The 10,000-nt window shown below is 37.0% G+C and overlaps 1 non-coding gene across 1 annotated transcript; it reads left to right on the forward strand.

The window, feature by feature from the left end:
* Window positions 1-271: 271 nt before the first annotated feature.
* Window positions 272-343, forward strand: TRNAK-CUU (transfer RNA lysine (anticodon CUU)). The gene has a single exon. It is a non-coding gene; the product is annotated as a tRNA-Lys (tRNA).
* The last annotated feature ends 9,657 nt before the right edge of the window (window positions 344-10,000 follow it).

The following is a 10,000-nucleotide window of genomic DNA, read 5'->3' on the forward strand; positions in this document are numbered from 1 at the left end:
GGGTTTTTCACTTATATTACTTAATGTTTATATTTTTATTCAAAGTGTTATCATTACTGTCATTATCACTAGCATTATCATTTCTATCTTATAAGTATCTTTATTGTTGTTTTATTGTTATTGTCATTATCATTACTTTTATCAATATTATCATCTTAATCATAATACATATTATTATTATTATCATTACTTTTTTAGAAACCATTACTAAACATGTACATAGTTAGAACACTTGATATCAAATCCTCTTAAAGTTCCTTTATATACTATAGTCTCCGTGGTGCAGTGGATAGCACATTCGCTTCTTACGCGAAAGACTTGGGTTCGAATCCCAACTGAGACGAATGTGTATGTGTTAACACATACACATAGTTTTATATGATAAATGGACACACACACACACACACACACACACACACACACACACACACACACACACACACACACACACACACACACATATATAAATGCATACATACATATATACATATACATATATGTATATATTTATACATATACATATATAAATATAAATATGTGCATGTATGTTTATATATGATAATAACTGATAATAACAATGATAATAACAATGAAAATAACAATGATACTAACAATGATGCTGATAATGATGACGGTAATAATAAAAACAGCAACGGTAATGATTATAACAATAATAACAATAAAAACAAAGATAATTATAGAAATAGTAATAGTGATTTAGGATGATGATAATGGTAATCCAAAAAAAAAAAAAAAAAAAAAAACTAGAAAAGAAAGATAATTCATATTGCTCTAATCCATCGAATAAAAAGAGAATGCAACAGCATCTGAAATACTACGATATGCATCTTTAAAATGTCTGTACATCAGTGTTTGTGAATATTTGAATTTGTTAATAAATCATAAAAATAATAATAATAACAATAATAATGATCATAATACTAATGATGATGATACGAATACTAATGATGAGGATAATGATAATAATGAATTTCTCGATGACTGGCGACAGGAGCGCGGGGAAAATGTTGGTCAAATTCATATTTACATTCCTACGAGGAGACAGACAGGCTAACATCTAACAAATGGGACAATCATTTCCATTTCCAAAGTCTCTTGTTACAACGTGCAGGAGTAGGCCTATGTGATTTAGATGAATGGCGGAACGAATTCATATGTTCAGTAATAAAGTAAGGTTGCTCATGTGCTTACCTGCACATTTGTTTCATTATGGCTCGGTATAAGATTTTACACTTTTGTGAAATAGATTCGAAAGAAATTCAGTTGTACCATATTTTAATTTATTTTTGAAGGATATTTGTTAGTATCTGACTTTTAATTCCGAAAGTTTCATGCATTCACATTTTCGACCCGAGCGTCCAAACCTGTTCCTGGCTTATCCACGATCTAGAAATTACCTTCATCACCCATTATTTTCACCATCACTGTCGCATCACCGTCGTCCCATAATCATCCTGGGTATCACGCGCGCTCACAAGCACACACATACTCGCGCGCGCTCACACACATTCACGAGCGCGCTCAGACGCACACAAGCATACACACACGCTCACACATCACATATATGTTGCACATGTTACATAAATTCCTCTCCCAATCTTTTCTGTTGCCCCTCGTCACCGTGGCCGAGAGGGTAAGGGCGCCAGATTCGAAACCCGCGATCGCGAGTTCGAATCTGCAAAAGGGAGCCAAAAGTGCTCCCTCTGGTTGCAACCTCGCCCGGGGCTGAAAGACATGAAAACCCCCGGGCACAAAAAGAGACGCCCGCCAGGTTGCAATCAGTTTTTCCCTATTGTACATTTTTATGTGTATATGTGTTTGTACTTATGTGTGTGCGTGTATGCTATATGCAACTCATGATAGGTCAATAAAAATACCATTCTCTCCTATTTCAGGGTAGGACATCCAAACAAGCCATATTTCTTCTATGTACAATTTACGCATATTCCAATGGAGCGTGTAATTATATGTGTGTATATTAATATGTGAAATTCAGTGTCCTTAATATTTGTGTATATTGAGTAAATAAATATGTTTGTAATATGTAAATTCGAACAGGTAAGGCAACCAAAATAAGCGAAGAAACAGAAAATTTAAGAAGAGCAACAAACTATAAGATAAAGAAATGCGGGAAGATGAGTAAAAGCGAAAATAGAAAATGCGTCAAATATGCGATAAAAGTTCAACAAAATTAAGCGAATCGACCCCATCATTAGAACATAAAGGAAAGTGACAAAAAGTGAAAGTAAACTATGCGTCAAATGTGCGATAACTATGCGAGATAAAAAGTGGGAAATAAATAGCTATAGCAAACAGAAAATAGAGCGAAGAAAAGTGAAAGGTGTGTAAATAAGAAGCATCGAAGAAAGAAAACGGGTCTAGAGTGTGAGGAAAAATGCAAATTAAGAGAAACACTGCGAAAAGAAACAAAAATTGCGAAATGAATACGAAATAGGCAAAGAAAAGTGCTATTATGCATGCGTCAAATCTTATAAGAAGAAGAAGAAGAAGAAGAAGAAGAAGAAGAAGAAGAAGAAGAAGAAGAAGAAGAAGAAAAAAAATTATATATATATATATATATATATATATATATATATATATATATACATATATATACCATCATCGCATTATCGCCATATAGCCTTTACCGATATCGTATCATGACGCACACATACACACGCGCACACCCCGTCAACCCACCCTCTTTCACACTAAAACACATTTAGACATACACACATGTACACATATATATACAACCACATACACACACACACACAAACGAATACACACATATGTTGAATAAAACCCTCTCCCAACCCTTTCCTGTTGCCCCTCGTCACCGTGGCCGAGAGGGTAAGGGCGCCAGATTCGAAACCCGCGATCGCGAGTTCGAATCTGCAAAAGGGAGCCAAAAGTGCTCCCTCTGGTTGCAACCTCGCCCGGGGCTGAAAGACATGAAAAGCCCCGGGCACAAAAATTACAAGACGCCCGTCGGTTGCAATCAGTTTTTCCCTATTTTTATGTGTGTATGTGTTTGTTTGCGTGAAAATTCCATTCTTTCCTATTTCAGCGTATATATGCGATAAAAAATAAAAAATAAATCGAATAACAAAAATTAACAGAAACGTCCCTATCATTGGAAAATAAAGGCGAGTGAGAAAATTTTCATGTACAAAATTCGTCAAATTCCGATATATATGCGAAATAAAGAAAAATACAGAAACTTTGCAAACAAAACAGAAAATAAAGCGAATACAAGTGAAAAGAAAACGTGTTGAATGAGAAAATGGGTCGAAACTTTTTTTGCGTTCATTTGTGTGTATATGTTACAAAAAGAGAAAGGGAGAGAGTGGACACGAAAAACATTCATCCACAAAAATTTGAATTACGAAAAACGACTTTCCTCAAACTCCGCCCCCCCTTCTCTCCTCTCTTCTTCCCTTGCTAACACATTATCTCACTTTCTATATCTCCCTCCCTCTCTTTCTCCTTCTCCCTCTCTCCCCCACCACTCTCTATTTTTCCTTACTCCTCTCACTCATTCTCTTTCTTTAGCAGCTATGGTCATTTTTACTGGCAGCGGTATTATCATCATAACCAATATCATGTAATCATTTTTTTCACTATTATTGTAATTACAATTGTTTATTATCATGAATGTAATTATCTTTACCATCATTATTAGTATTAGTAGTGAATGTATTTGTGTGTGTGTGTGTGTGTATGTATCTGTGTGTGTGTGTGTGTGTATGTGTGTGTGTGTGTGTGTGTGTGTGTGTGTGTGTGTGTGTGTGTGTGTGTGTGTGTGTGTGTGTGTGTGTGTTCAATTGCAAAACACATAGATCACTTAATCTCGTTTTCAGAGTTCAAAAGCAAATTGGCCACGAAAAATATTCATCCGACAAAAATCTGAATTACGAAAAATGACTTTTCTCTCCCTTTCCATTCTCCCCCTCCCCCCCCCCCTCTTTTCTCTCTCTTCATCCCTCGCTAGCGCACTATCTTTCTAAATCTCGGTAACCCCCCTCTCCCTCTCTCTCTCCTTCCCCTCTCCCCCTCTCCCCCATCTCTTTCTCTTTCTCCTTCCTCTCACTCTCTTTCTTTCTTTAACTGGTATAGTTATCATTGCTGGCACCAGTATTACTATCAACTTAACCAATATCATGTCATCACGTTTATAACCATTATTGTAATTACCATTATTTATTATCATGAATGTAATTATATTCACCATCATTATTAGTATCAGTAGTGAACGTGTGTGTGTGTGTGTGTGTGTGTGTGTGTGTGTGTGTGTGTGTGTGTGTGTGTGTGTGTGTGTGTGTGTGTGTGTGTGTGTGTGTGTGTGTGTGCATACATGTACGGTGAATTGCAAAACACAAACTCATACAACCATACATGAATAGACTAGCTCTCCTTGTGCATTAGACAACCAAAAGAATGTTTGTGAGTGTGTAAGCAAATTTAGATGCTGAAACAACATAAAAAATCTATGGTTGTGGTCTCCGTCGGGGATCGAACCCGAGTCAGTCGTGTTCGAGGCGACCGTGCCACCGCTGCACTGCGGACACATAGGATGAAATTGAAATTTAGTTTTATTAGATTTGCATAGTGTTTATGTAGGTCTCTCTCTCACTCACTCACTCACTCACTCTCAATGTTATCTATGCAATATGTTTTTATGTTTTACTGATTAATAAATATAATTCTTAAATAATGCATTTTATTACCAGTTTAGCAATACGGCGTGTGCATTCTTAGAATTAGAATTAGAATTACCATGCGTAAAAGTTATTAAAAATTGGAAAATGATTAAAATAAAAATATATATTCTAATGTGATGTGTTATCATGGGCCTATAATCACAGTTATACTTCAGTCCCATCAATTTAGATAAAATTATCAACCTCGCCATATCCACTCTGTTCTTGGCTCCTGTAAAATACCCACTAATGATAAAATCAGGGTTGGGTGCCCCGCCCTCGTAAGGACTGTCTCTAAATTGCCCTCATGACACGCGGGAAACAATACTGAAATTTTATTTTTGTTCAGGATAACTCTGCATTGGTAATGGTATGGAATACTTGCCTGACATTATTTTACATGGTGTCAAATGTTAATTAAGCTCGTTTCCCAGTTGCTTACTGCAGTTTTTTTCTTCGATAAGTACAAATGGCCCCCGCGCCTTCACAACTGACGTATCCGTCCTTCTCTCAGCTTATAAAATTTCTTTTCTAAATGTGAATTCTTCTTATGCTCGCAGACAAGACAAGCGAATGTCACACACACACACACACACACACACACACACACACACACACACACACACACACACACACACACACACACACACACACACACACACACACACACTACTACTTATAATAATGATGGTAAAGATTATTACAGCATTGTTAATATATCATTGAAATTACAATAATGGTGATAAAAGTGATGACATGATATTGATTATGATGATAATAATACTGCTGCCAGTAATAACAAGAAAGAAAGAGAATGAGTGAGAGGAGGGGGAGAAGAGAAGGAGAAAGAGAGGGGGAGAGAGGGAGGAGATGGGGGGGGACTGATATATAAAGAGAAAGACAGAGAATGTGTTAGCGAGGGAAGGAGAGATAGAGAAAGGGGGAAGGATGAAGAGAGATAGAAAGGGGAGGGGCATGGAGAGGGAAAGAAAAGGGTGTCATTTTTCGTTATTTAAATATTAGTGGCATGGAAATTTTTCTCGGCTAATTTGCTGTCTTTCTGAACATACATGTGAAAGTGAACAGAAAAGCAAAACAGCGAAAAAATATGCTGTGTGAAGTAAGAAGATAAAGGCAGATAAATAACCAGAAATAAAGATAAAAATGATGATTGTATAAGAAATTTAGAGTAACGCGGATTTGTGCATAATTATTTTCGTGGTTTCCGTCGGGGATCGAACCCGAGTCTGTCCCTTTAAAAGCGACCGTGCTAACCACTGCACTACAGTGACAGGGCAAGAGTTGACTTTAGTTGTACTTTATTTGAATAATATATGAATTCGTGTGTGTTTTCTTGTGTTATCCTCCTTCTCTCTCTCTCAGACCTATCGATCTAAATAAAGTTATAAACCTCTTCATGATTTATCTGTTCTTGGTTCAATTTAAATATCTAATTATAACTAAATCAGGGCTTGGGTGCCCTCGTGAGACGCGGACAATACTCCAATTTCACATTTGTTCAGGATAACTCAGTGCCAGTCATGAAATGAAATACTTGCCTGACACTATTTTACATGGTGTCAAATGGTTGAGCCGTTTCCTGCTTGCTTTCTGCAGTTTTCTCTTCGATAAGTACAAATGGCCCCCGCGCCTTCACAGCTGACGCGATGACAACAAAGGTTGAGCGAGCCATGTGTATATAAAAAATACTTAAATTACGTGATGATTTATTCATTAAATCGTTCAGATTGTTGCAATAGTTATTGTATATTATTGTCACAGTGGATTATCAAGATTAGGTCTATTAATAGGTAAATATTAGTTCCAAATAATACTAATACTACTAATGATGGCAAAGATAATTACAATTATGATAAACAATGGTAATAACTAATAATGCTGATAAAAGTGATGACATGATATTAATGACAATGATGATAATAAAGATAGTCCAAAACATACTGCTGTCAGTAATAATACCCATAGCAGAAAAAAGTTAAAGTGAGAAAGAGAAAGAATAACAGAGAGAAGAGGGAAGAGAGAGAGAGGGATGGGGAGGGCTGAAGGGATAAATAGAGGGGGTGTTATTGAGAAATATAGAAAAAGAAAGTGTGTTAGTGAAGGAAGGAGAGAGGGAGAGAGACAAAAGGTAAAGAGATGGGGAAGAGGTGGAGAAGGAGAAAGAGAGAGATTCTAAAATAATATTAGAACCACTGCAGTAAGAATAAAGTGATAATGAAGATGAAAAGATGATTATGAAAGAATAGTTAAGGTAATGATAATGAGAATGGAAATAAGGCATAACCAATAAAATAGTGAGAGTAATGATAATAATGATAATGATAATTATTATGATATGATAATAATAATACTGCTGCCAGAAATAATAATTATATTAGTTTAAGAAAATACTGCTGCCAGAAATAATAATTATATTAGTTTAAGAAAGTGAATGAGAGGAGGGGAAGAAAGAGAAAAGATGGAGGAGAGGGAGAAGAGATAGAGAGAGGGAAAGGAGATAGAGGGAGGGAGAGGAGATAGAGAGAGGGAGAGGAGATAGAGGGAGGGAGAGGGGGTGTTACTGAGATATAGAAAGAGTGATAGTGTGATAGCAAGGGATGAAGAGAGAGACAAGGGGGAGAAAAGAGTCATTTTTCGTAATTCAAATTTTTGTGGGAATATTTTTCGTGGCCAATTTGCTTCTGAACTCTCTCCCTTTCTCTTTCTTTTAAACAAGACAAATCCCATATATGCACTTACAAGTAAGAGGATAAAGGCAGATAAGCAACCTGAAAGAAGGAGGGAAATGTTGATGAGTGAGCAAAGTCTGTCGCTTTAAGAGGCGACCGTGCTAACCGCTGCTCGACGGAGACATACCATGTCTGTTAAATTTTGTTTTATTAGATTCGCATAGTGTTTATGTAGGTTATGTTTATGTAAGATAATTTAGGATTAAACTCATTCAAATTTGCTGCCAGTGTGTCAAATATTTAATGAATAACTTGTGGGCAAGGAGAAAGAACGAGAGCGAGATATATATACACATAGACATAAGATTTAACAAAAACACGCACACACTTCTATATATGTATGCACTCACACACATACACTTACATATACGCAAGCAAGCACGCACTCATGTTCACGAGCTCGCGCAATGACCAATTCAAATAGACAAGTCGCCTCTTTCTTAGTGCTGTCGCGGTAGCTCAGTGGTTAGAGCACTTCCCTCAGGGGCAGAAGAGGGTCCCGGGTTCGATACCCGTCCGCGGCAGTACAAATACACAGTCACTCAAAGACACTTTCACATACACTTACACTCACACTCACACATCCACGCTTAACACAACACCCACAACATGCCTGCGCCCCGACTGTTGGTCCAAACCCGATCCCGGGGCGAGAAAAGCGACACATCGCCCCGAGAATGTCAGGCGCAGGTGCCGTTGGTGCTCCGTTGGCCGCAGCGCCGCAACCGTCATCTCCGGTGTAGCTGGACATCCCAGCCTGAAGTGGATCCTGTACGCTGCCGGATACAGACGAACGCGTCGCGAACGCTAGCGGAGCATTAGGTTGTATACACTTTATTTTGTTCAGGATAACTGCATTGGTATGGAATACTTGCCTGACATTATTATACATAGTGCCAAATAGTAATTTAGATTATGACAATACTGCTGGTAGTAAAAACAACCATAGCAGTTCAAGAACAAGAAAGAGTGCGAAAACAATACTGAAATTTTACATTCGTTCAAGATGATTCCGTATTGGTACTGGCATGGCATACTTGCCTGACACTATTTTACGTGCTGTCAAACGCTAACTAAGCCGCTTCCTCCTTGCTTACCGCAGTTTTTCTCCAATAAGTCCAAATGGGTTCCGTGCCTTCACAACTAACGCTGCATCCGTCCTTCTCTCACCTTTACAAATTTCTTTTCTAAAAGTAAATTCTGTGGCTACAAATACACGCAGACGACAAGCGATTGTGATAATGATGATTTAGGATTAAACATTCAAATTTGCTGTGAGTTTTTCAATTGAAAACACACACGTACGAGACACTTAATCTCGCGCTTATTCTTTCTTCTTGGCTCCAGATATTCTTCATTAAATATTTCAAACACTCGACGCATATCTGAATTATTTCAATCCTAAAAAAAATCTTTATAAATTTTGTTTATCTTCTCTGTGCGAATGTTAAATCACAGAACAATTTACTTTTAGAAAATAAATGTATAAACGTGAGAGAAGAACAGATGCGGAAATACAGGAAAAGAGAATGAAAAATAAGAAAAAAAGACATTAAGAATGAAAATGCAAATAATGATAACTATTGGAATGACAATGGTAAGAAAGACCAGAAGAGTGTGGCATATGAATGTGATAATGGCGAATTGAAAATCTTAAGAACTGTCCTGAAAACAGTTAGGTTGTGGTAGAATTTAACTCCATCTGAAGACATGTTAACACTTGACTAGAACTGATATTTATATTCTAATAGACCTGATAATAAACTACCGTAACAATAAATAGGACTAATAATTGCAGTAGATCTGAATCATATAATGAGTATAATATAACACAATCGATGTATTTTATGTGTATACATGGCACCCTCTACCTTTGTCGTCATCGCGTCAGCTGTGAAGGCGCGGGGGCCATTTGTACTTATCGAAGAGAAAACTGCAGAAAGCAAGCAGGAAACGGCTCAACCATTTGACACCATGTAAAATAGTGTCAGGCAAGTATTCCATTTCATTGCTGATACTGAGTTATCCTGAACAAATGTGAAATTGGAGTATTGTCCGCGTCTCACGAGGGCACCCAAGCCCTGATTTAGTTATAATTAGATATTTAAATTGAACCAAGAACAGATAAGTTATGAAGAGGTTTATAACATTATTTAAATCGATAGGTCTGAGAGAGGGAGAGAGAGAGAGGATAACATAAGAAAAACACACATGAATTCATACATTATGCAAATACAGTACAACTAAATTCATCTCTTGCCCTATGTCACTGTAGTGCAGTGGTTAGCACGGTCGCCTCCAAAGGGACAGACTCGGGTTCGATCCCCGACGGAAATCATAAATTTAAATTATGCACAAATCCGTGTTACTCTAGATTTCTTATACAATCATCATTTTTATCTTTATTTCTGGTTGCTTATCTGCCTTTATCCTCTTACTTCACACTGCATATTTTTTCGCTGTTTTGCTTTTCTGTTCACTTTCACATGTATGTTGAGAAAGACAGCAAATTAGCCGAGAAAAATT

This window comes from Penaeus vannamei, chromosome 11 (assembly GCF_042767895.1).
Source record: "Penaeus vannamei isolate JL-2024 chromosome 11, ASM4276789v1, whole genome shotgun sequence".
Taxonomy (NCBI): domain Eukaryota; kingdom Metazoa; phylum Arthropoda; class Malacostraca; order Decapoda; family Penaeidae; genus Penaeus; species Penaeus vannamei.